The sequence below is a fragment of the Lissotriton helveticus genome, chromosome 5_1, assembly GCF_964261635.1.
Source record: "Lissotriton helveticus chromosome 5_1, aLisHel1.1, whole genome shotgun sequence".
Classification (NCBI taxonomy): Eukaryota; Metazoa; Chordata; class Amphibia; order Caudata; family Salamandridae; genus Lissotriton; species Lissotriton helveticus.
In genome coordinates this window covers 1,291,090,618-1,291,117,787 of record NC_136065.1, presented here as the reverse complement: position 1 = coordinate 1,291,117,787, position 27,170 = coordinate 1,291,090,618, and the positions used below count along the sequence as shown (strand labels likewise).

Genomic DNA, 27,170 nt, shown 5'->3' with positions numbered 1-27,170 from the left:
GCTTTGCGCATTTTGATATCTTCTTGGTGTTACCTGAGTACTTCCTTTAATATCACAACGTTTTTATCTGTTGATTCTGACATGTTCAAATCCATGATGTCTTTTTCCACATACTTAATTTCACTCTGTAGCTTAACTACCTTTCTTTCAGCATTAACAATCAAAATCCCCATAAAATGTATTGAATTATTAGTGAGATCTTTTACCCATCTCAATACGAGGTCAGGCTCTATATCTTCGTAGGTGGGAAATATTTGTGTTTGTAAGCCTCTAGCAATTCTATTGAGCTTGATATATTGTATCAATGTAGATGCGTCCCACCCTTTGGATTGTTCAGTTACCTTCAGTCTTTATAATCTTAAAAACTTCTCCTTTAACCCCTCATTCCTTGCTACTCTAGGCTGTGTAAGCAAGCCGGAACTTAGATCACTGAAAAGTTCTTCTGCTATCTTTCCTCTATCTGTTAATTCAGACATCATATTGATCTATTGACTCACGTAACGCAAACCAAACCAGGTGGTGCTGCACACCCAATATAAACACAAGATAAGGTGGTGGCTGGGGAAATCGGCGCACACACAGTACTGATACAGGGCGTTTGCAGTGCATACACTTATCTGTGACAAACGGGACCAACACGGATCTTTTCAATTTCATGGCCTAGAATCAGTCCCACCTATAGAAAGGGGTGGTAATAGAACTTAGGCTATGACGCCAAGAAGCAATATGGATTATGCACCTAAGAGCAGTGAATGAGGGTCTGAACATAGACAGTGAACTGCATTATTTCTTGTGTACAGAATGAAGTCACCAGTGAGTGGCTTTCTTAACTTTATAGTCCAGTACAGAAATCTTGTTAAAATTCTTATAATGTGTTTAAGTAGTACTTGCTAAAAATGGATTACAGAGGTTTATAGGTTTTCATTATACAAATGTGGCAAATATATGGTATACATAACAACGAATTGTGCCAGTACCTGTCAATGGCCATTGATTACTATTGTATAATGTTCTATTGTATTTGAGTAATGAAGTAACACAATTAAAGAATAAAGAAACATGTTAGGCAGAGATTTACATGTCATGTTGTATTACTGTCATACTCTGAATGTACTGTGATATGTTTTATCCTGGTTCTGATAATCTAGATCACACAGCTACTTTGTGGGTTTTCGGTTTTCTGTCCTTTCTCACTATATAAGCAGATAGATTTTAGACTGACAACCCATTTAATATGAACTCTGTTAATTGTTACACATAACAAAAATCCAAGTGGTCAATTACGTCTGCTCGCGAGACTTTATGAAGAGTAGCTAATATTATACTATTTGACATTCTGACACAAAGAACCACTTTTGGTCCCTTGTTTTAACATGGGATTAAGAGTATACCCCTATAACCTTGTTGTTGGGGGTATCCCATAGTGACACCATTTTGATAGATAATATGGATAGTGATAATTCTTTCTTATGAGAATCTGATGTACCCTGCCTTATCTAGATGTACATATTGTTGGACATAAATCGCTATAGATAGAATGAACACAGTTTGATAAGCCCATCTAACATGAATTCTGCCAAATCAACTGGGCAATTATGCTTGCACGTGAGACTTCTTGAAGATTAGTTACTACTATTACAATTCAGTATTCAAATACATTTCGTGCTGGAATTGAGTAATATATAATCTTGAAGGGGATCTAGACTCATCTTGATTTAGTTCGATTTACAGACAAATACACAATTATTAGAGGCATTATTTGATTTGACTTGATCATATAGTACGACTTGATACAAATTCATGACTATCCAATATAAGTTTAGTGTCACGAGGGGTCACCGAAGGACCTTGACGAGGAAGACGATAACCCCTTACCTCCTTACATTTCCCCTGTCTTCTATTTTCAGTCACCCACAGCCGAAGATGATGATGGCCCCTCTAAATCCTCGTACTTCCTGGAGCTGGCCCCGTGTCATGTGACTACGTCACATGCTCCAATGGGTCTTGACCAGGAAGAGGAAGCAGGCTTCTTAATGGAACGTATGCGGATAGATGAAGGCCTTCGGGAGCCTGAACCTGGTGTGAGTCCATATCGAGGCTAGCTGGAGTGAAGGAATAGCGGGTCCACAGAGCGACTGGATGCGCTGGTGTTAAAGAGCAGAGGGAAGATATGGGAAGAAGCAGCAGAATGCCAGGACCAAGGAACAAAGAGTCGGGAGCCGGATCCTATCCGGCAACACCAACTGGCCAGGCACGCTCCTGGAGGAGCGTGGCTACTTGAGGTACGTGGGCATATCCGAAAGTGGTTTCGGAAAGAGAAGCCTGTCGGAGGGGTTACTCAAGTCGGGAGGGGGAGGACTAACAAATGCCCTCACCTAGTACTCCACCTGAAGCAATAGCCTGCTAGGAGCACAACGTATAAACACTCGGTGGTGGTGCAGTGTGGCGGTGACCCTCCATCACTCCCCTCCTTCTTCTGAGCACATGAGCGTAATTTTCATGTGTTCCACATCGGGCTAATCCCTGAGGCCCCTACTTCTGGTGAAAGAACTAAGACAATTCCGCGCGCCGTCTTCTGGAGAAAAGAAAGAAGCCATTTGGATTCTTGTGTTGCCATTTATACTCTGATAAATAAAGAGCAATCCTGTTTTGATCCATACATCCTCTCTGCCTCTCATTGCCCATTTGACACAGACACGTTAAGATGGCCCCCACAGTTGACAGACAATCAATATGAATATACGTGCCGTGAGTATACAAGGGAGATGTAAAATAGCGCCCACGCAGAACGCCACGGATTTAATACATCTCTGGAATTACTCTACCCACCGGTAAGAGCCGAAGACAGATATGTGAGGGCGGAGATATGCGTTATGAATTTATCAATGCTCTATTTTGAATAGACTGATAGTGAGTTATATTCACTAGCTGGCATTAGAGCGGTATGCTACCATAAGCCGTAATATAACTCACGGGGATTAGAAATCTGTAATTGCGAGATTGCCTTCACTTACGTGGCTACTACAGACTAAGTTATATAACGTTTTGCTCCCGTACATGGGGCTATAACGTTACGGGTTTTATTGGCGTTATAAGCTATGTCTTGGTCTTAACAATGCTATGCTCATGTAACGTTAGAGAAGTACCCTACGGGTATAATTTTATTTACAAGATGGCCAAGTCTGGCTTCCTCAACAATATTGTTTAGAGAGAGAGGCAGAAATTGCACTGGCCTTTGCTCAAGAGACATGGCTCAATCTGATATTCATTACCTCTGTCTTATCACATTATTTTCACTTACGAGATCTGGCTCAAATTGTGCATCTGTCTTTATTACAAATGCAGATGCACTGAATACTCTAATTTATTCTACTACACCCAGACGGGGATATCCAGGTAAGTGATGTAACACTTTGAGATGTACAAAGAGGATTACCTTTTACTTATACAGTGTCAAATTAAGGGCTTTAATACAGAGATTTGGAGACATTTAATAAGCTATATTCTTTACAACAACTAAAGACAATAGATATGACACTGATGGTTAGCTTTTCCTCTTGTATTCAGCTCTCGCTTCTTTAGTATCTCGTATTGGAGGCCACACAATATCGGATATTCTAGTTAGATAGAAATTTGACTCACTTGGGAAATTTGGTTTCAAAGGTGACTTAATATACGCAACGTGGACTATTGAACTTCCTTGATCTCTCACTCCTTTCCAATCCTGATATTTTCACTTCCACAAATGACTCTCTTTCTATATATTCACAACCTCTATGCAAAAGAAATGCATGCCACCAGATGGGTGAGAAACAAATCCTTGGCGAAGAGATTCTTACACTTCAACCATATTCCTGTATATATTTAGTTAATTCACACTTTAATGATGCCATTATTTTACGTTTCAGCCCTGATGAAGTCTTGTTTTGATACAAACAGATGAAACACGTGTTGGCTTGAATCCCTGTAAAGGACAGATTAATGGCAATGTAAATATGAAATCTGGATGTTCGAATAAAGGACATTGGACATTACAATTCAAACAAGAAGATATTTCTTCGACTTATTGAGTTCCTGGAGATTATCTTGCATTACTTAGGAGAATTTTTTTCTCCAAAATGAGGAAGATCTAGTGGCTCTACCACCTCCTGAAGCAACTACATTATTGAATGGACATTTGATACATCGAGAACTTTACTTTGTGCCAGTACTGTGATTGCGCCAATTTCCCCAGCCATCACCTTATCTTGTATACAGTAAGGGCCAGATGTACAAAAAAGTCAATTTGCGATTTCTCAGATACTGCTTGTGATTTCCAGTGGGTTGCAAATGGGTCTGTCCCATCAATATTCTTGAGGCAGGTCTCAATTTGTGACCCAAAAGGAATGGCTACAATTACAGGGATAGTGGCTGTCTGGGGTCAGCAGGCCACCATGTCTGTGAGTGCTTTTTAAATAAAGCAATATTTGTTTTGTAATGCAGCCCATTTTCCTTAACAAAAACAAAATGTGATTTAGTAACTGAGTCGCATTTGGCATTTTGTACATGGGCTGTTTGTGACCAGTAAGATCCTTTGTACATCTGGCCCTAAGTGATGTAGGATATGTACACTATTTTAGGTAGCTTTGATAAGTAGGTAGGATAGATAAGTAGATATAGGAGGTAGGTTTGGAAGGAATATATCTTAGGTTAAGTATCGAAAAGTAGATTACCTACTGTAGGTTAAATATAATAGCAATGGATTCATTAGGCTAGTGTTGGTAGGTTAAGCATGTTAGGCATGGTCGATAAATATATCAGTAGGTAAGGTATATAAGAAGTGTGGGTAGGTAGGTGCTGTAGGTAGATATAGAGGTAATATAGGTTAGGTATGGTAGTGTAGGTATTGTAGTTTTAAATAGTATGTATGTTGTTAGTACGTCTATGTATAGTTTTATATTACACTGCTGCCCTGAATAGTATTAGTGAGCTTCTTGCAAAACAACAATTAGTTCTTTTGCTAAAACATAGTAGAGCAAATTGTTCACATAGTTAACTCATTCCAAATTATGACAAATGGAATTGTAACAAACAATGTATTTATTAATACAGATTAGGAAGAAAGAAGAGATGTGCAGTCGAGAGGGTAGGATGTCCGAAATTATACATTTTAGCACAAAGAACCATCAAAAATAGTTTGAACAAGGTAGTAGATCAGTTTAATAATTGTGTTTTCAGTCCTTTATGTACTCATTTGAGTATGGCATAGTAGATTAGGCATGGTACGACATACATTCTTATCGGATATTTAAATGTTTTATCTATAAAATAACATTCTAAACTTCTTGCTTAAAACTGATAGCTTTGTTAATGTAAACTATAAATATGCACCGTTATTAAAAAGGTACACTTTTTCTTTTAGATGACTTGCTTGTCATATATTATGTTGTAAAACATCTAGGGCCAGATGTAGGAGCCCAATACCGGTCGGTAACGGCCGATATTTAGGAATTGGCATGTAGGGGGCCAATTTTACCGATTCGGTAAATTTACTGAATCGGTAAATTTACCGAATCGGTAAATACCGATTCGGTATTGCCCATTGATTCCTATGGGATTTTTACAGAATTGGTAATTCAATTACCGATTTTACCTAAATCTCCCTCCTTCTATTTTACCGATTCATAAATACTGAATCAGTAAAATTCGGTATTTATGAATCGGTAAAATAAATTACCTACATCTGGCCCCTGGTCATGTAGGATAAGTGAATGAATGGTATTAAAATAATTGCATGTAGGTGCCTTATAATAATATTATTAATATTAATAATAATAATAACAACAACAATAACAACAATGCTAACACTAAATATAATAATATTTAATAAATGTAATAATACTAGTAATACAACAATAACAACAACAGTGCTAATACTAATGATGATAATAATAGTAATAATAATAATAATAATAATATTAACAATAATAATTATTATTATTCATATAATCTTTTTGATTTATAGAGCACATAGCTGCACAACTAGGGTTTCACAACACTTAATAAACATGCTGAATCTCATTGCTCACTCAGCGTTAATTCAGAAAAGCCATGTTTTGAGCTCTTTCTCGAAACCTGGCTCATTCGAGCTTTAACGCAGATGGAGAGGCTAGAAGTTCCACATTTCATCCATTAGGAACTGGAAGGAGGCCCCCTCTCGAGCTCTTCTGATCCTGGGGACAAGTGAAAGCCAAAGGTTCACTGATCTAAGAACCCTTGCTCAAGAGTAAGGCTGAATGAACTTACTGAGAAAAAGAGTAGCTGAGTTGTGGTATGCGTGGAACACAAAACAGAAAGTTTTGAATTTTATACTTTGTTCCACTAGCAGCCAGTGAAGATCCTATAATTGAGAAGGAACTGGTTGATGTCCGTGAATACGTGATAATAAGAGGTCAGTCACATTTGAGCCACCTGCAGTCACTTGTGCAAATTCTGTGCCATGCCCAAATGTAACACATTTCCATGGTTCAAACAAGAAGTGATAATGACCTGGTCCATGTTTTTTTGGCTCTGGGGAGGCAAGCCATAGACCTTTTTTAGGCTTCTAAGGAATCTAAAGCAGCATGCTGTCAGCTTCCTGACTTGTTACTCCATCATCAGGTTCTCATCGACGCATACCCTAAGTTTTTGATTGTAGGTTTTGGGACAAGAAACCGAATGTCGGCAAGCGGGTGCCTATAAACATAAAAAAGAATGAAGCAAAGGAATCAACTCTGCTGAACTCTACAGGACATAGGCAGGATGGATGAGATGAAAGGTTTTTCAGAAATTTGAAAACAGAAGTCCTTCAAAAAAGAGCCAAACCAGTTTACGGCTGACTTGAACATCCTATAGCCCAATATTCACTGGAGGAGAGGGCTGTTGGACACAGCTTTGAAGGCCACACTTAGGTTGAGTAAAATGACAGCTGCGGTGCCTCCTTGGTTGAGAGACCATCTCCAATCTCTCAAAACCACTATCAATGTTGACTCTGTATTATGGAGGGGACAAAAGCTTGATTCGCATGGATGAAGAAGGCTGTAGGATTCCAGGTAAGAAAAAGTTGACTGTTCATATGTTTTCCCAGCATTTTACTTGGGTAAGCCAACAGGGCTCTAGAGTGGTAGTAGTCTAATTTGGTTGGCAGGTTTCTTCAGCAGGGGAACCACGTGTTTTCATGAACGTGGCACTTGTGCTAAGGAAAATTATATGTTAAGAGGATCAGTATAGATACATTGGATCACAGGTACAACCTTGATAATATTATGAAAGAGTTTGCTAGACTTAAGAATACATTTGGTTCAATGAGCTTGGAAGTTAACAGACAGGGACACTCAAGATTGTTCAGGGACCAAATAACCGGATCCAGGGCATTCTGAGCCTCTGCAGCAAAGGTCCATCTGATCTTGCCAATAAATGCACTATTCTTCCAGAAGCACCTGAACTATGTGCATCAAGAAGCATTTTTACATTAGGAAAATGCATCAGCCCATAGTCCATTAGAAAATTGAGGATATCTAGTCTTGGCTTGCCTTGAAAGTGACAATTGGAATTATAGAAGTGAAGTTCATCTTAATAGGGGCTGGTTGCACTAAATTCAGATTGGAAGACTAGGGTGTAACAAAAGCTGCAACATTTCTAGTTGAGATCCCCATGGCCCAGATTCAGGTTGGGTTTGCAGTTATTCAAAAATCTTCCTCTACAGGACATCAGATCCTAGCAGAGTAGGAACAGGCAGTTGATACAAATTATCCAGGTCTCCTTGCATCAGCTGGGCATGCATGGGCAAAGACTGTCACAGACGGGATTGCCTTTGGGCCACCTTCGATGCACCAGTTGCAAGCCCACTGTACGTCCGTGCATTGACTCTGCTTAAATAGACGTTCAGCCTTCAAAAATTGTATCTCTAGATGGCATAGGGAAACTTCTGCTTTTGAGTTCAACTCTCTCAGTAATGAGTACTTGGCCTAGGGAATGGAGAAGTTCGTGAAATGCAAAAAAAAAAATGAAAACCCTCCACAAATCAAAAACACAGTCAAAATAACCCTCATGCAAGGTTTTTAGGAATCTCAGATAGGAGGCTCACACAGCCATGCTAAGGAATACAATACAACACATTTAAAAGATAAAAAGAGACAAAATTCTGCAAATTAAACAAATACCCCTCAGGTGGTGTCTTTAGGAATCTCAAATAAAGTGGTAGTGTGGCTATGCAAACAATACAATTCAGTATATAATATTATTATTATAAAAATTAATATAACTATAATTAGTATTGTTGTTATTATTATTATTGAGAACAGATTGCATTAGCAGAGTTGTGCTGTATGCTCAAGAAAAGTCTTATGAAATTGAGATCAAAGATTAAATTTGCATTGAAAGCGAGAGATGTAAAAGGCAAACACAAATAAATATTGCATAGCAGATACTTTGACAATTTCCATTGCTCTTTGAGAAAGCATTTGTGCCCAGACATCCTTACATTGTGAACAAAGTGGTATGATGACAGCAAGCACAACAAATGAAAGTGCAGGTGTCATTAATGGGTAGCACTGTGTATTTGTTATGACAGGCTTAGGCATACAAACAGCAGCAATAAGCCATAAATCAGAAGTTAAAATGTCATTGTTCTATCAAAATAAATACATCAAAGGACACAAACTGGGTCTCAATATTAAGCTACACTGAAGGGTTCATCTGCAGTTTAACAAAAATACTACTTCATCCTCTCACTAAAATCTAATGAGAACACAACTGAAATAATTCTCAACATGCAATGGCCATGAAATACAGCCCATTCAAGCAATCGAAAACCAAGAACAGCACATGAAAGTTAACAGCGGAATTTGGCTTTGCTCAAAGATCAAGCCAAAAGTGTGATAGAACACCGTTGAAGAAAGAGAAAAGCGCAGCATAATATATTGTGGGGTAATAGGTAAGATATTTACAGTGCAAAGGACAAGTAATAGGAGTAAGGAGGGAAAGATGTACTAGAGTATTGACAAAATCAAAAGTTAAAGGTTGTAGGTAGGAGTACAGGTGCTATTGTATAGACAGGGTCATTGAATTATGTGATTGGGTGGCCATGTCATTTTCACTATAATTATGTGGTAAAAAAAAGGCCCTCATAGTGTGGTCACTGCCAGTGTTGCTGACTGCTATTGCTGTTCTGTAGGTCTTCACACTGGGGCACTGCAGTCTAGTCCCCAGTGAATGTGTTCTGACACCTAAACTCAGTAAAATGGGCTACTCCTGATTGGCATAGTTAACTTTCTAGTAAGGCCATAGTGTATGGGAAGGAAAATGCATCAACAGCATGAAAAATGTTTGTGCCACTGAAGGAGCAAGGTGATGAACAACATTTTGTTCAAACTTGCAAAGTTAAACTTCCATAATAACCGTAACTGAATTAACAAGAATGTGGTGGAATTATTAATCAACTTAGTTTAAAAATGCATTTATCAGAAAAAACGTGGGACTAACTTATGTGCTTTATGTTGCAAATGCGAAGAGAATAATAAACTAACCTTGTCTATTGTCTTTGTCAGTATTTAATGCAGCTGTTTAACTAATGGCATGTGCTTATTTGTGTGCTTATGTTATGTCTTTTTATTCTGTGACAAAAGCTTGTGGAAAATCCTTGCGGTTCAAAAGAAGAAGGTAGATATGAACGCTGCTTTGTGTGCTTAGCTAGGTAACATAAATTAACGGGTTTTTAATTAGCAAAGGGGGTGGGTGACAGAATGGGTCTCAATTCTTTAATTAATTGATGTCTTGTGTTTGTTTGAATAATAGTTTCCAAGTGAAGCCTAAGACTGAGGCAAAGAAATGGCTGACAGAGATGCAGTTGTGAAAACTTGTCCAAAGTGGAGCCTTGCACATGCGCTGAAGTGGAAACTTTTACCACGTTGACATCTTTGACAGAAAAGCAGCTTATTAGTTGTGTTGAACGTGCTCTTGGAGAAAAAGGCTCAAGGACAGGAAACCAAACGTGACTGCCAAGGCTAGGAAGTCATAGACTGTAACTCGAGAGAAAAGTATCTCTTCTGAGGAAGCTGAATGACGCGAAAGGAAAGGACAATAGGGCTTATGTAAAAAGCCTGTACTTGGACTAGAAGCGGTGATGAGTTAACTATATTATCGTGGACTGACATAAAACAGCCAATAGGGAGCTCGGATTTCTAAGAAGGATTTCTAAGAAGGAATGCAGAATGTAGATAGATTAGCTAGACAGAAAGGTATAAAACCTGACCTCATGGGCAAGAGGGTGCTGCCTGCTGTTCCGATTCCTGATTGACGTGACATGCTGTCGGACTTTTGGCGCACGTAAGGACACTGCTGTTGTATATAATTTGTAAATAGTTTGTGAATAGTTCTGATTAATTAGGTCACATGATTCAGTCGCTCAAAAATTGTCTCATAGGTGTTATGGGCCTATATTTGCATTTCATGATTAATGGTGAGTATTGTGGTGATAAATAGTGTTATTGGGACAGTTTTTCAATAGGAGCGCTGGATCACAATCCACTAGAGTGACAAGGGGCCCGATGTAGGTAAAAGGGAATTTCCGATTTCAAAATACCGAGGCGGGCCGAATCGGTATTCTGAAATCGGAAAACGAGATGTAGCAAACAAACAGCGAAATAATAGGGAATCGGTCGGCATCGGTAATGTGAATCGGTACGTACCGAATCGGCATGGACCGAATCGGAACTAGCCGAATCGGCTACCACCGAATCGGAAATAGCCGAGTCGGTAAAATCAGAATCGGCAATTACCGAATCGGAGGTATGAAAACACACCCATGGCCAAAAAGCCCATAGGAATGCATTGAAGAAACCGAATCGGTAAAATCCGAATCGGATGATACCGATTCGGATTACACCGATTCGGTAATATCCGATTCGGATACAGCCGATTCGGTAAAAGCCGCTTCAGCCAATGAGGTGGCTCCCCCTCCCCCACCCAAACAGGGAGTGGCAACCCTGGCAGGTGCAGCCAATTAAGAACTTTCTGGAGAGCCAGCCTGAGCTGAGCAGTCACAGTTAGCAGCAGTGGGAGTAGGAGTTAGTGAACTGTTCAGAGCAAGATGGAAAACCAGAGTGAGAGCCAGAAGTCCAGCCAGAAGAGGAAGCCTAAGTTCAGCAGCACCGAGCTGCAGGTGTTGGTTGAGGAGGTGGTGAGGGTGCACCGGCAGCTATTCGGAAAGCTGTCCCTCAATGTGCCAGACAGCACCAAGAGGAGGCTCTGGAGCGTAATCGCCCAAAAGGTCAACGCTGTGGGTGTCACCCCCAGGTCCCTGGATGAGCTGAAGAAGCGCTTCTACGACATCCGCAGCCTGACCAAACGGAAGATGGCAGAGATCCAGAAGCAGGCTGGAGTCACTGGTGGTGGCAGGAACCCGGCGCCACCCCTCACCGAGCTGGAGGAACTGGTCTCCAGCACCATTGAGAGGGAGAGCGTGACCGGAATTGGGACCCTGGACAGCTCAGCCAGAGCTACAGCTACAGGTAAGAGGCATGCGCATCAGGACACACCCTACCAGACACCTCCCCATTAGACACAATGCATAGCCAAACCCCAGCACAGTACTGTAACCAACATACAAGAGACAAGCATCATGGTACATCCAGTCAGCAGAAGGTATCAAAATATGGCAGTGCAGAATCACAAGACATGAAACAGTGGAACACATTCTACGGAGATGCTAGGACATGTGGAATGCTTTAATTGTACTGACTGTAATACATCGGCACACTATTTACAAATGCTTCTTTGTACCTAGGGGCACCATCAGGCGGACAACCACTGCCAAAGGAGGCAGCAGCACCATCTACCACTGCACTCGCAGGGCCAAGCACGAGTCAGGCTGCCGAGGAGGAGGAGGAGGAAAACACCATAGGGCTGGGTATTGAGGGAGACCTGGCAATTGACTTTGATGCACTTCACTCCCCACTAATGCAAAGCACACCCCCCTTGCAGTTCTCCCCAGGGAACTCCCCGACAAGGGAGCTCTTTCCACCTACACCAGCTCCTGCCACTGTGGCTCCAGTACACCCTGTCCTGGGAGCAGCGGCTCAGGCCCCGGCCAGCACCACACCCCCACCAGTGGCACCCCAGCCCACTCAGCAGGCGGGCAGCAGCAGTACCCGGCGCCGTGCCATTCCCACCACTGCAGAACCAGCACGGGAGGCCAGTGTGTTCCGGGGCCTCGAAGGTAATATGGTGAAGATCCAAAGGCAGCAGGCGAAATCCATCATGGCATGCCAACGCCAGCTCCTGCAGCACAACCTGCAGATGGGGGAAATGGTGAAAGGATTTCAGGCCTTTGTGGATTCCAACAAGGAGGCAGTAGCAGGTTTAGGCAGGCTAACCACTGCCATCACACAGTTATGTGGCAGACTGGAGGAGCAAGAGGTGATGCGCAGGCGGGATGCCCGGGTGCAGAACCGCTCCATAAGCCGCCTTGCTGCAGCAACGGCACGACTCTGTCAGCGCAGTGCCAACATGGAGTCTAGTCTGGCACAAAATACCGCAGAGTTGACAAGGGGAATGGCCCGCATCACAACAGCAATGGAGGCCTTGATCATCTCTACCACTGCCGCAAATCCTGCCCTGGACCTGGGGGATGCTGGGGACAGCAGCAGCCGCAGCAGCCCGGCCAGCGCTGCGTCAGAGCCACGCAGGAGCACCAGGCGCTCCGCAGATGCCGCTGGTCATTCTGAAGGGGGTGAGGGACACCACAGTGGGGCTGTAAAGCGCTCAAAGAAATAGCCTAGCAAGGGCGGGTGAGGCAACCTGGACCCTAGACTTTTGTTTTCATTGCTATTACACCTTTTTTATGTTGCACATCAGTGCAGTAACTGTGTAGCAACAGTATTAAAAATTGCTTATTCAACACAACCATTCACCTGTCTGTGCATTTGTACTCACTCAGAAATAGTTTGCTGTTATCTCCTCACGTCTATATCTGCCATCATTTGGCGTACACACCCCAGCTGGCTGTGTTAGTGGCACAGCTTCGTCGTCATCATGGTCCTCGTAGTCACTCAACTCCACCTCAGTGCCCTTCTTCACCGCAAGGTTGTGTAACATTGCAGAGACAGCTATGATTTTGCAACAGGTGATGGGGGTGTACTGCCTTGCACCTCCACTCTTGTGCAGGCATCTAAACCTGCTTTTCCAGATGACGAATGTCCTTTCCACAACATTCCTGGTGCTTTTGTGGGCACGGTTATACCTCCTTTGGCTGGGTGTAGAGGGGTTGAGGTAGGGGGTGAGAATGAATGAGCGGAGGGCATATGCACTGTCGCCTAGAAGGAAAAGGGGTAAAATTACTTACATGCATACATGTATTTCACTTTGCTGTTTTTGGTTATGGGGGGCTGATGATGTGTCTCACCTAGGAGGTATCCTTCTCCAAATTCCCCAGCCATCAGCCGTGCATAGATGCCGCTCTGTTGGAAAATGTAGGAGTCGTGGGTACTACCCGGAAATTTTGCTACCAGGTCTGTGATGGTGCTTTTCGCATTGCAGATCACCTGTACGTTGATGGTGTGAGTGGACTTCCGATTGCGGTAGATGTATTCTGTGTCAGATGGTGGGCAAATCGGAATGTGTGTGCCGTCTATGCAGCCAATGATGTGGGGGAATCTTGCCATCTGGTAGAAGTCTGCTTTGGTCTGTACCAGTTCTGCCTGGGTTGCAGGGAAGGAAATGTAGTGGGCCATCCTCTGGATCATGGCATCAAGGAACTTGTGGAAGAACCTTGACAGGCTGCTCTGGGTCACCCCTCCTGCCACAGCGACTACACTTTGATAGCTGCCAGACGCCAGCAGGTGTAGGCAGCATAGCACCTGCACCTGCACAGGGATTGCGTGTGCCCTTGGGGTGGGGTGCTGCAACAGGGGTTGGAGGTCCCTAATGAGGTCTGTGATGGTCTCTGAGTCCAGCCTGTACCGCTGTAGGATCTCTGCATCTGTCAGCATGACCAGGGTGATACGCTGTCTGTATACCTGCTCCTCTCTTTGCCATTCCCTCTCTCCTTGCTGCTGTAGCCGTAGCCGCCTCGCTATGACATAAAAAGCTGCCATCCTGCAAGTTGCAATGCATTTTGGGGCTGTTTTTATGGGTTGGAGTTGGTTACCACCTGATCGTAATCCATGGTAATTACCGAGTGGATTCTACCGATTTTGAGCCAAAATCAGTGTTTCTGTGCCTCCCTACATCTCCCCTTCTGTCCGAAGCGGGGATTTTCCCGATCGGTGATTCTACCGAATTGGTAGGTTCTCCGATTTGGCTTCTGTCCGATTCGGTGTCTCTACCGAATCGGTACATGGACCGATTCGGCTTATGTCCGAATCGGTGTCTCTACCGAATCGGTACATGGACCGATTCGGCTTATGTCCGAATCGGTGTCACTACCGATTCGGTACATGCACCGAATCGGCTTATGTTCGATTCGGTGTCACTACCGATTCGGTACATGCACCGATTCGGTGTTTGCATCCGATTCGGTGTGTTACCGATTCGTACAGTATCCGATTTTCGGTATGTACGTATCGGATTCTTTTACATTCGGTAATCATTCCGATTGGGTTTTGGGTCCGATTTGTACTTTTTTTTTAGCCCTACATCTCGATGCCAGTATACCGATCGGTAAGGGCCCTAAATCGGTATTTTCGGCCGTTACCGATCGGTAACGGCCTACCTACATCGGGCCCAAGGAAACATGGGCTCTGGTGGGTTTAGACCTACTTGTTTAGCCTGACTGCTGCAGCTTTTAAACTTGCAGGCAGGAAGAAGCCTTACTTTTAAATATTAAATACACAGTCCTAATGAGGCCTTGTCACTAACAAGGTAGAGAGGCTAGTATTTAAAAGTGGAGCATATATGAATTTTATGTTGCACAAGTCTACAGGGACTAGCGCCCAAAATATATTTTTACTGTGAAGGTCTATAGCTCACACTGTTAAGGAAATTAAAGTGTGATTTAAATACTACTTGAGTTATTTATGGTTTTGAATAAGCTACAGATATTAGTCAACCATTGTTTCATAAAAATATGAAACATTTTGTTCAATTGTGAGTTTTTTTTTAAAACATATACAGCAAAAGTAACTTAAAAAGAATTGATTTCCTGAGGTTCCAATAAGCCTATCCTCGTTAGTCTGCCAGGCACTGTCCCTTGTTTGTCCTTTCCTTCTAATGAACTGTGAAAACTATTCCCTGAGCAGAGACAATGACTTAGACCTTTGGTGGGAAGACCACTGTGTGAGACATGTGATTCCACTCAGTTCAGAAAGGGCAGTTGGGTGGTTCAGGAATTCATTAACTTGAAGGGGCCAGACTGAGGCCTGCCCATTCATAGCTAAGTTTAAAGAGAGACCTAGGGAAGAGGAGCCCTTTGTACCCTGGGCCAACTGTCACCAGCTTGGCACCAGCCCAACGGGAGGGGGAACTGCACCTAGATCAATTTTGGTATAGTTGAGGTTTAGAGCATGATTCATTTCCTTAGACAAAGCCCTGGCTGAGACAGCAGCCACCTACTCGGACAGAAGGCTTCTGTCATTTTGGATTTAATCCAGAATAGTGCACAGTAGAATACTCTGAAGTTGCCTTTGGGAGCCTTTCTCTCATTAGTTAGAGAGTCCCCAGGAATCACATCCACCCTCCAGGTCATCAGAACACATCTTAACTTGTGGAAGAATAGAAGAGGACAGGAACTAATGTCTAGGACCTGTTTGGGGACCTGCAGGAATGAACCTGCTCCCACTCAAGGCTGCTCCCCATCAAGGCGGTAAAGTAGACTTTAAGATTCATTTGGCTGATTTCCTGTATGGTTAGAGTGACACAACAATCAGCAAGAGGCCTTTATCTTTGATTGACCATCTGAGTAGTGGCAACTGCATCCTGACTACACCATGCTGGTGTGCACTACTGGATTGAATCCTGACCCCAAAGTTTTGTGCCTGATTTCTTGTAAGACTTAGAACAGAACAAAGTGGACTGCTCCAGAAAGCCAGAAAAAGAGGGAACGCCAATACTTCTGGAACTTCAGTGGGCCTCATGGCAAAGGTAACTCATTCGAAGAGGACTTCTTTAGCTTCAGCTTCAAGGATTGCTTCACTGGAGGATTTTGAGCTCCAAAAAAGAGACTGAAGGCCTGATTTAGATTTCGGCGGACGGGTTGAACCATCACAACAGTGACGGATACCCCGTCCACCGAAATATAATTCCCATAATATCCTATTGGATTTATATTTTGGCGAGCAGGATACCCATCACTGTTGTGACGGAGTAACCCGTTCTCTGAAATCAGGCCCCAAGTTGGAAGGAGTAAGTTTTGACCAGGTGAAAACACGAAAAGTATGTAACCAGTGAAAGGCCTTCAGCATATCTAAAAGTTGAATTTCCCCACTATGAGCTTTTCCAGCTAAAACAAATAGCTTCAGATATGACCTTGTCCAATGGCTACCCGACTTTGAGAGGTCCTCCTCTTGTACAGCCTGCAATCTTGCTCTTTTTTTTTTTTTAAAGTTCAGAAAAGGTTTATTAGGACAAAAGAATTACAACAATGTGCAGAATATAAAAACAATGAAGGCAGTAGGTTCATATACAATGTAACAAGTGGGTTTAGAAAATAAAGAGAGTATAAACATAACAAATAAGAAATGCAAATACAGTCAAAAATAATGATAACATAGGCAATATTGTACAAAAGAAGGTATAAATAGAAATATAACTTAACACAGAGGAAGTCATGGAGGTTTAGTAACTTCTTGCTGCAGAGCTCTAGGGGTAGTAGAGCATTTAGCATGAGCGTCAATGAATAAAATGACCGGAGCCCATAAATCAGAGCGCTTGGATGCCAAATGTGATGGATATACAAATGTAGTGTCTAACCGGTGATTGTAACAGACCGCATACCACCATGCTTGATATGAGAGCTTAGTGAAATCCTTCCAGTTTCTCGTTATTTGCTGGAAGGCTACTGCTATTAGGAGGTCAATTATTTTGATATTAAAGTTACAATGTTCCCAGATGGAGGATACGCTACCTAAAAAAATATGTAATGTAGAAAAGGGATGAGTGGACTGAAAAATCAAGTTTAGTTGATTCCACACCTTTTCCCAAAAAGGGCGAACAAATTTACAATTAAAGAGTAAATGGAATAAATCAGCATGTTGGGCCGAACAGGACCAGCATTCATGTGCGACATCAGCGTGGAACGAGTGGAGAGTAAGAGGGGAGAATAGAAGTCTATTATATATAAAGAAGAGCGTTTGCGTCGTGTTTGCAGCCCTGGAAGATTTCCTAAGTTTAAGCCAAATTTTATCCCAGACGTCGACATTCCAGGAGGTGTCAAAGTCCTTTTCCCACAATAGTTCTGTCTGAGTTTTGTCTCTTGGTGTGGATGAGGTATGTAAAAAACTGTAAATGGTAGAAGCTTTAGAATGAGCAAGCAACAGAGAATGCAGTTTAACAGTATGAGTAGAATCAATAGAGCTGTTTAAAGGAGGTGGTCTAAAAGTCAGGGAGGCAGATTGGATAGCTTGTGTTAGGAGGGAATACTTAGAGCAAAAAGATGAGGGAAAATCAAAAACAATACGAGCCTGTGCAAAGGGTAGAATTAAATCCTGATTATATAATTGATTGACCCAAATCAGTCCACGTTGTCTCCAGGTTTTCCAATAGAAAGGTTTATTGTTAATTAAGATGTGTGAATTATGCCATATGGGAGAATTAAGAAAAGATGAGGAAGGTGTAGATGGAATGAGTTTAGAAGTAAGTTTAATTTTCAATTCAATTTCAATTTTATTTATTATGTTTTGGCTCTCTAAAGAGGGCCACATAAAATGTACAGGATAAAAACAAAATCAAGATATATACTTTTGCATAGAGAAAACAGAAAAATGTACCTCTTGCCACAACAGAAATTAGATTCCAGACTAACATACAAAACATTACTACAAAAGATCGGAAGGTCAAAACATCACCAGGACATATTAATAAATAGCTAAAAAACCTTTAAAAAAGTTAAAAATATGGAAGCAGAACATTTCATTAGGAGGGCAGTAAAGTGCATGAAAAAAACCATTTAAAGTGACAATGCCAAGGCGCAGACAAATAACTCTTAACCATCTGGCGCGCAATTTACGAAGCACAGGGCAAATCAGTAAGACATGCGTGCAGTCCTGAATATTCAATTTACATAAATTGCACAAGGCAGAGGAACCATACCATTTGGATAACAGTAGATTTAAGGGTATTAAATCATAACGTAAAAGAAACCAAAATCTACGAATACCATGCGGTAGGTTCCATGTGGTGTAAATTTGAGGTTGCTTCATCACGTATGAATCAAGAAGAAAATCTACCTTCCTTTTACCACAGATTAGCTTTTTATCAGACTGAAAACTTAAGTCCCACGAGGCTGTTTTTAGAACAAGTTTTAACTGAAGGGGAGAGTACGAAAACAAAATGTTTTCATCTAATTTTAGAAGGGCTACAGCTTTTCTAAAATTACATACAAGTTGGGAAAACTCATTGAAATCACCCAATAGTTCACTTCGGAGAAGAGCTCTTATTGTCCCTTCTTTTGCTCTAGCAAGGCAGGCCACCCATCTTACCAGGGCACATAATCCCTGTGCCCAACTACTCCTAATGCCAAAATCAAGCCTGCAAGCGGCCAAAGAGCATGCAGTGTTCAGGGAAGAAAGAGCTCTAAGAAGTTTCCCCTCAATCTTTTGGCAAAAGTCCCAGTTTTTCACTTCTATAAGTTCAATACCATACAGTATAGTCGCGGGGATTTTTGATCTATACACTTCCAATAGACTCAGGAAGTGTCGCCTCCCCGTTGCCAGGTATAGAGACTTTAAACCTTTACCATGGGCTAGAGCTTTGCGTGAGCAATGCTCAATATGGAGCCTCTCACTTAAATTAGCCATGATGATTTTTCCCAGGAAGGTATAGGACTTCACAACCTCCAGTTTTTGGCCCCCAATGAGCCAACCATAATCTACGGAGCGGCACTTCTTTTTACCAGCTATACACATCACCTTACTTTTGGAAATATTGATCTTCATGCAATGGGCTACAGCAAAAGCATGAAGAGCGTGTAGTCGATTTGCAAGACCTTTAGGGGTCAGATCAAGAATGAGGACATCATCGGCATACATCAAACAAGATATAGAGGTCCCCCCACCACCGGAGCGATGCCCTCGCTGGCGGACACAACGGCAGGTAAGTCTGCCGTGTACAAGGAGAACAAAAGGGGAGCCAATAAACAGCCTTGCTTAAGGCCATTCATAGATGGAATTACAGAAGACATTCCCCTCTCGCCCCCCATCAGGACCCTACACCAGGTCTCTGTATGCAGAGCCCGCACCAGCTCCAACAAATAGGATGGGAGACCCAGCGCGGCCAATTTTCTCCACAGCGTTCTACGATCAACTTTGTCGAACTCTGTGGAGAAATCAATAAAGGCGGCGTACACAACCCCTCCTCTCACCTGAACATATTTATCTGTCACTACATGCAGAGAGGTGAGATTGTCTAACGTACCGTGATCCCTACGGAAGCCCGTCTGTTCAAGAGGCAGAATATTATGCTCCTCTACCCAAGCGGAAAGGGAATGTAAAAGACATTTCGCAAAGACCTTTCCGATAGAGTCGAGGAGAGCAATCAACCGATAATTGCTGGGGCTATCCCTAGTTCCCTTCTTAAAGATAGGGACCAGGATACTTCCCCTCCAAGAGGCGGGTACCTTTTTAGACAAAAAACAGGATCTATACAAGGGATACAGAATTTTACTCCACCTTGAGGGATCCTGTTTCAGGACCGTCATGGGGAGTTCGTCAGGACCCATTGCCCCAGAGACACGCATCTTTTTTATTGCCATCTCAATTTCTACTTCTGTGGGGTAATAAATGAGTCCTTCGGAAGTGGCATCTAAGACAATGTCATCACCTGGGATCCCGTTCCCAGCATACAGATCCCGAATATAAGAAATCCATACCTCTTCTGCTATAGGGATAGGGGAGGGACTTAGTCTGGAGCCACATCCCTTACCGATTATAGCCCAAAATTCTCTAATCCTACCCTGAATAACAGATTCTCTCAAATTAATCCAAACCTCGTCCTCCCTTGCCTTTTTTATTTTTAACTTGAGTCTACATCTCTTTCTTTTTAGCCTGGAAATTTCATTTTCACGTTCCATGACTCTATCTACATATTGTTGTCGGACTAGTTTATTTATTTCCTTATTCAGGATACGCAGTGTACTAGGGACCACTACCCTTTTACTAGGTCGGGAAGTTTTTTTAGCATAAGAGATGATGTTTCGCATAAATTCTTCAAAGTATTCTATTTCATTCCCGCGCCACTCATTTAACACCGATAAAGTATCGGATAAAAAATCATGTATCCCATTAATGGCAGAAGGATTCCATACGCACCTTCCCGAAGAAGTATGGAAGGCAACATCACTGCCATTAAGAGACCAGGGTGCAGTGGACATGGGATTTAAAGAAATAGTTATAAACAATATGCTGTGGTCACTCATAGAAGTAGATATAATCTTAAGATCCTGAATAAAAGGAAACAGACCATAGTCAGCGATTGCATAGTCCAAGATGGAAGACCCAAAAGGAGATTTGTGAGTAAATTTAGCGGGCACGTCGGAAGGGAATCTCCCATTTAATATAAGACCATCTACGGCCGCTAATTCTTTTAACAAAATCTTCCCTCTTTTGTTTGTCACTAACTTGTCAGGGAAGAGTGCTTGAGGGACAAAATGCGCCTCTTCTTTAGATTTATTCCTAAAGAGTTTTAAGCTAGCGTTAGAAATTTTACAGTTCAAATCTCCCACAAGCATAATTTCCGGAGGCGAAGAAACATTTTTGATTTGATCAATATAACCAAATAACTGCTTCAATATCACATTAAAACGCTCTTCTGGAGGAATATACACATTTAAAATTACGATAGGAGATTTGATGCCATTGTTGAACAGGTTTTCAATGGTTATCGCATGGAAAAGTTTACTAGGGTCAATATAATGGGAGAATCTCCATTGCAATTTGTTAGATAATAAACAAGCGATTCCCCCCCTAGCATGACCCTTCCTGGAAGAGGCAGCAGGCACTTCCAGGACATAAAAATCCTTAGAAACATCCAGCATACTAATACACCAAGTTTCCTGTAAACAAATCACATTCGCTCCTAAAGAAAATAGGAGCTCAAATTTCTCCGGACTACTGTGAATCCCTGCCGCGTTCCAAGAGGTGATTTTTAATGAGGTGTTAAAGATGATGAAACAATCTGGGATTATCCTTAGTTTTAGTAACTAAGGCGCTGTGGAGCCAATTCCACTGATTATTATCCTCTAGGGACGAATTCTGAATCAGCGGAAGAGGCCTCACTTGCGAAACTGAACGTTTTCCCTTAGAGACCCAAATCTTCAGGTCTGTAAGGGGAAAGGAAATCCCATTTTGCTCATCCCTGCTACATACCTCCCCAGAAGAAGGGTTTGTATTACCAAGGTTATACATCGGGAGAATATCAATACCTATACGTTGGAAATTCTCTGCTTGCTGCAGTATCAGATTTACAATAATTTGAGAATAAAATTTCACCCTTATGCTTGAGACCCTAACTTCACCCATCAGGGACACTAGCTCAATGTCCCTGGTTTGGATATGGCGAAGACTTTCAATCTCGCTAAAACACTTAAGAAGCCAGGCTCTATTTAAGGGTAGATCAACATCAAATAGAGGTAAGAATTCTAGCACAAGAGTGTCCACTGGAGTTTTTAGAGATGTTAAGCGACGGTCCAAGAAGGGGCGGTCACCAGTCTGTAAGGCTGCAAGAAACGGGGGGGCCAGAGGGTTAAGGGCCCCAATTGGATATTGAATAGAAGCTCCAGCCGTGATCGATGGTGAAGGACCTGGAAGAGGACCCCCCATTTGTGACACAACATCCACGGGCGTTAGCGGACACAGATCATTTTCGACCTTTAAAGATGTGGAGATAGACGAATTCAGTTCAATTTCCGCCTTTAGAGATGTAGAATTTAGGTCGTTTTCTTCATTCTCCAGTGCAGCCAGAGAATTTTGAAAGATTATCCGGCGCTGTCTTTTCTTCCTGTATTTTCGAATTGTTTTCCTTTTATTCCCTTTATTGTTTCTATGTTTACCATTTTTTACCTTTACCTCATGTTTATAGTCCAAAGGTTCTTGTTTATTTTCAGACATGAAGATGGGGAATAGTTCTTGTACCACTTTTGGACCGGGAGTGGATTTGTTGTCCTCCTCGATCTCTAGAACTGAGTTCTTAATACAGTTAGGCGCTGCGGTTAAGGGGATAGTTGCAGTATGAGTTTTCAGGACTGTTGTTACAGCCTTCATGGTGAAATCCGCTGATTGCTCATTTATTTTCCCCTTAGGCAAACTGGGTTCCATCGTGGGGGAGGGAACACTCCTTGTATCAGGCGACTTTTGTAGCAATGCCTTTAATATTTGAGTAACAGACTCTAAGATACAATCCGAGTTGCCTACAAATTTCCCTAGAAGGGCTAAGATGGAAGCTAATAGTTGTTCCAACGCAATCATGGATTCGGAGATTGGCTTTTCACACGGGTCCACAGGGCGGCATATCCCAGAGAGGATAAGACCCGGACTCCCAGAAACATCTAACAAATCGGACATATCCTGTCCGTTTAATGAAGGGGTACTACTATACAACATTAACCCAGATGGGGTAGCGCCCCCAGGAGGCTTAATGGGGTCTTGAGTCTCTAATTTAACTGTGTTAACATATCGGCCACAAAGTTCAAGATCAATTGATAAAGATGACTGTTCACCCCCCAACCTATCCGTCAACACAGCTTGAGACAAAGATGGTTGATTCAAGCATTCCCTTTCGACTACCAACAGGTCAGGATTATTGACTTCCTTCCCTTGATAAAAGACACGGGAAGGGGTCACCACTGCCGCAGGTTGTGAGGATATAGTCTGCACAAGGGGAGGCAAGGGATCTGTGATGGCTTGAATATGATATTCCTGACCCTTAGCTCCAGGTGATTTTTTAGCAGCAATATTAGGTTTCTTAGAAGAAGACATGTCCCAAAGCTCAAAAAGCTGGCATTGACCCTTCAACGGGGGATTATTTACAGATTTATTTCTTGTACGGATTATATCCATTTTAGCACCAGGGGAGCCTCCCACTTCCCTTCCAGAACGTAATTTTTTTGACATCTTCAGTAAGGAGATTCAACAGTTGTTTAGTGTATAAAAGGAACTTTGTTCCAGAAGAGTGGTGACTAAAAAAAGGAAAAATATATTTACTATGGCACTGTTAAAATAATAAATAATGATTAAAGTCCTGGATGAACAGAAATGACCGACCGATAGTAGAGTGAGAGGAAGCGACCAGTAAGAATCAGTAGATCGTTATTTCTCCAGCTGTCAGGTGTATAAGTGTTAGCTGGATACAAAACAATGTCACTGAAAAATAACCGGGCCCAGCCCAGCCTACCTCGGCCACTGAGGGCCACAGAGGGCCCGCCCTTTGTCCGGGCTTCGTCCGGCGTCCCGCGAGACGGGGGTGACAACAAATTTATGCGCCTCCTGGCGCTTGATTGACGCGGACAGCGTCGCCGGGAATGCTGGGAAATGTAGTTTTCAGCAGGCCCCAACACCGCGCTCCGCTCAACGCTCAGACCCACAGATGGGACAAGGGTCAGGCGGCGGGAGGCGGATGGGCGAAGTCTCAGCTTCTCAAGTGCTCGTTCTCCTCAGACCAGCAATTAGGCAGCAATTCGCTTTCTGGCAAGTTGAAGTAAGTTTAAGTATAGGAGTGGAAAAGGATTGTGGTTTGCGTGTAAAAGATAGGTATTCCTGAAAGGAGAAGGGAGAAATGAAAGATCGTTCTAATGTAGTCCAGAGAGGGCAAGGTTCAGAAGGGTCAGAGAGCCATCGTGACGATTGAGTCAGCATGAAAGATTTATGATAAAGAGAGAAGTCCGGGAAATTATTTCAAATATCCCTTTGTCTCTCCCGGACTGCAATCTTGCTCTGATGGAGGTTTTCAACTTCCATTTCATAAGCAAATTCTACAGGAGATTAAACATTAGCCCAGACAACTTTGTAAAAATGACAAAGGTATGGGATACTTCCACTGAACAAATTTGTGGAGGGATGGAAAGGAAGGCGGGCTCTAAATGGCACCTGCCCAAGCTGTCCATGTATGACTGAATCCCTATCGCACTTTTTGTTTGGATGTTAGGCTTACAAGAAGGTGAGAGCAAGATGGTTGAAACCAGTATGCAAGGTTTTAGGGGTTAGAGATTTCAGGGTCGCGTTGCGCATCCTTTCAACTGACACAACATCTCTAGTTGTTGTATGCGGAGTTGCTAAATACTTATCAAGCACCTGGTTTACTCGCTCCAAGTTGTTAAATAGTAATATTGTCTAGAGCCTGTGGGAGTAGAATCACTGCTTGTATATTGCTGCTACTGAATGAGAGATTGTCAAAACATCTGTTTTAACCTGAATATATATTTTTTTTTTACTGTCTTTAATCTCATTTTATTAAGAATTGGTTATTAACTGCCCTTCTAAACTCTCTATTTGTTTATTAAAATGTATGTATGTTACTTTATGATATTTATATCGAATAAAGTATTACCAACAACAAAAATGACAAACTGATGAAGAAATACTGTCACAAAAGTTGGAGCATTACATCAAATATTCAGCCTTTTCTTGCTGCACAATTTGGTCATCCTGTCACATACTTTGGTACTCCCCTTCTGTATTATTCCATTGCCCCTGGGTATAGCTTAGCTAGGGACATAAGTACTAGGGTATACATTAAGGTGGAGGTACTAAGGCATGGATATGTGTAGATGTAGACAGAAACACAAAGAATGCTAAGGGTCTAAAAAGAACTACAATCTAGTATACACTCAAATAATAATGTAATGTAGTCGTTAATGTAAGGAGAAAAATAGAAGAAGTGTGAAATGCATGAAATAATACCCATCAGCCCACCTGTCGGCGGAATCTCATCTGGGTTTTGTAGAAAACTGGTATCTACTAGGTACCTCACTGATTGTAAGTAGAGGAATGCTACTATCAGATCCACCAGTAAGAGAGAAAGCCAACAGAAGGAATTGGTGAGTTTGAAGGGAAAAAGAAGTTGCAGTGTACAAAAAGTATAGAAAATGTGAGAAGTTAAAATTGCCTAGTATGATGCCAAAGAACAACTTTATTAGAAGGGGATCATCATAGTGGCAAGATTAAAAGCAGAGTGAGGATAGTGTGTTAAACAAATATCACTATCAAGCTATATGGTCAACATGTTTCAGCCTACAAGGCTTTCGTCAGGACCTGTTGTAAAAACACTACTGCAACACTGAAAAGTGAAGTACCAAAGAATAAATTAATAACGTGACAAATGACCTACCAATAAGGAGTTACTGTGTGGTGGTCTCACATCGTAATGTTGAGAAACTTCTCCTATAACAAAAACAATTATGAAGGACAAATGTAGTAACCATAAACCATCATTTGTAAATATGTCTGTGTAAAACTTTTTGTATCAAATACAAGGCACAGAACACAGAGCAGAACTCACCCATAAATTTGTATGGAACATGCCTCACCTCGCCTGGCGCTCGCTCAGGTCAAAAGAGGCCCCACTCTAAAATAAAGAGGGGGGAAAATATGCATGTTGTTAACTACAAACAATGTTATTATATCTTATTTTCTTAGTTCCCTCTTATAAGTTTCCAAAAGTCGCTCTGGATCAGTGGTCAGAAAGAGAAACCCCTAAGCACCTAGGAAGTTACGAAAAACCCTTTGTTTCAAACGAGGTATATCAATGGCTCTTTAATTTTGTATATGAATTAGAGCATAAAAGCGCTCAAAAACGAGAGATAAAAAGAACCTCTACTTTGCATTAAATAGAGCGGTGCTATTAAGGTTGTCAGAGCAATAGCACAGCTCAAAAGATTGTAGTAAATTGAGGCAGGAAAGAAACGAACGAAACAGCACGGAAATGCTGAATGGAGAAACCCGCTCTGGTGCCGCCGAGAAACCCACCTGTCGGTACCTCCGGCTAGAAACTGAGCCGAGGGGAAGGTGACGGGTATTGCGATCTGTTGGGTTTTGTTTCCGTAAGGCGGACCAGAGAGGGCGCATTCCAAAGTACTTCCTACCGTTCAATGATTGGACACTCAGTCGTAGAACGGAAGTTAAATAAACCGGAAATTATACAAACCGGATATTATATGTACAAGGCAAGTAGTTCTTTTTAGACCCTTAGCATTCTTTGTGTTTCTGTCGACAGTTAGATTGGGGGATAGGATGCAAGCTGGTCTTTAAACTTTTTCTCCCCTTTTGTTTTCTTGATCTATGTGTAGCTGTAGTAAACTGTAGGCATGGGTACATGTACTAGGGATCATGTAGTGTTAGAGGTACAAGGGCTTAGACACGTACATTGGTACTAGGTATATGGCAGGGTAACCGTACAAGGGTATATGAAGCACATGAGCCACTAGGGTATAAGCAGTCATAAGTAGGAGCAATGTGCAAAGGTAAATGTAGGGTTTGAAAACTAAAGGTCTGGGCACATGTATACTGCTAGTCAGAGACTGTGGTGCAGTCAGTATGGGGGCTAGGGTTTGAAAAATATAGATCATGGAGACGGCGAAGGAAACTACTTGTGTACAAAATTATGTTTTAAGAGTGGAGAAGAGAAAGGACCTAGATGTAAGGCAGGAACAACATGAACAAGATAAAAATATGGTAAACACGTGGGAGGAGGATTTTGGGTAACTTGATATAAGATAGACAAGGTATCTCTGTGATACTGGTAAAAATAAACTGTGGGGATTCATTTAAGCATGGAGGTAGCCACCACAATGATATCCACATCGTGGAATTGGAAAACAGGTTTATGGAGAAAAAATGTCCTGGAGAGTTTACCTCAAGACTATTTTAAACCAGAATCACATGCAACCAGGATGCACAATAAAAGTTATTCAATATTTATTTCATGTACTTTGTGTGCACATCATATAAGAAAATGCACAACAATTTTCGATTTAGTTGTTTAGTGTGCAATTGAACAGGACTTTTATGTTC

At 42.0% G+C, this 27,170-nt stretch overlaps 1 long non-coding RNA gene across 1 annotated transcript in view; it reads right to left on the bottom strand.

The window, feature by feature from the left end:
• The window catches only part of LOC144753588 (uncharacterized), an 87,291-nt gene extending 61,139 nt beyond the window's left edge, over window positions 1–26,152 (bottom strand). Inside the window, exons 1-3 of the long non-coding RNA XR_013594422.1 lie at window positions 26,127–26,152; window positions 25,660–25,725; window positions 25,489–25,541 (exon numbers count right to left, since the gene is read on the bottom strand). This is a non-coding gene — a long non-coding RNA (uncharacterized LOC144753588). The remainder of the gene's footprint in view (window positions 1–25,488; window positions 25,542–25,659; window positions 25,726–26,126) is intronic.
• Window positions 26,153–27,170: the final 1,018 nt, after the last annotated feature.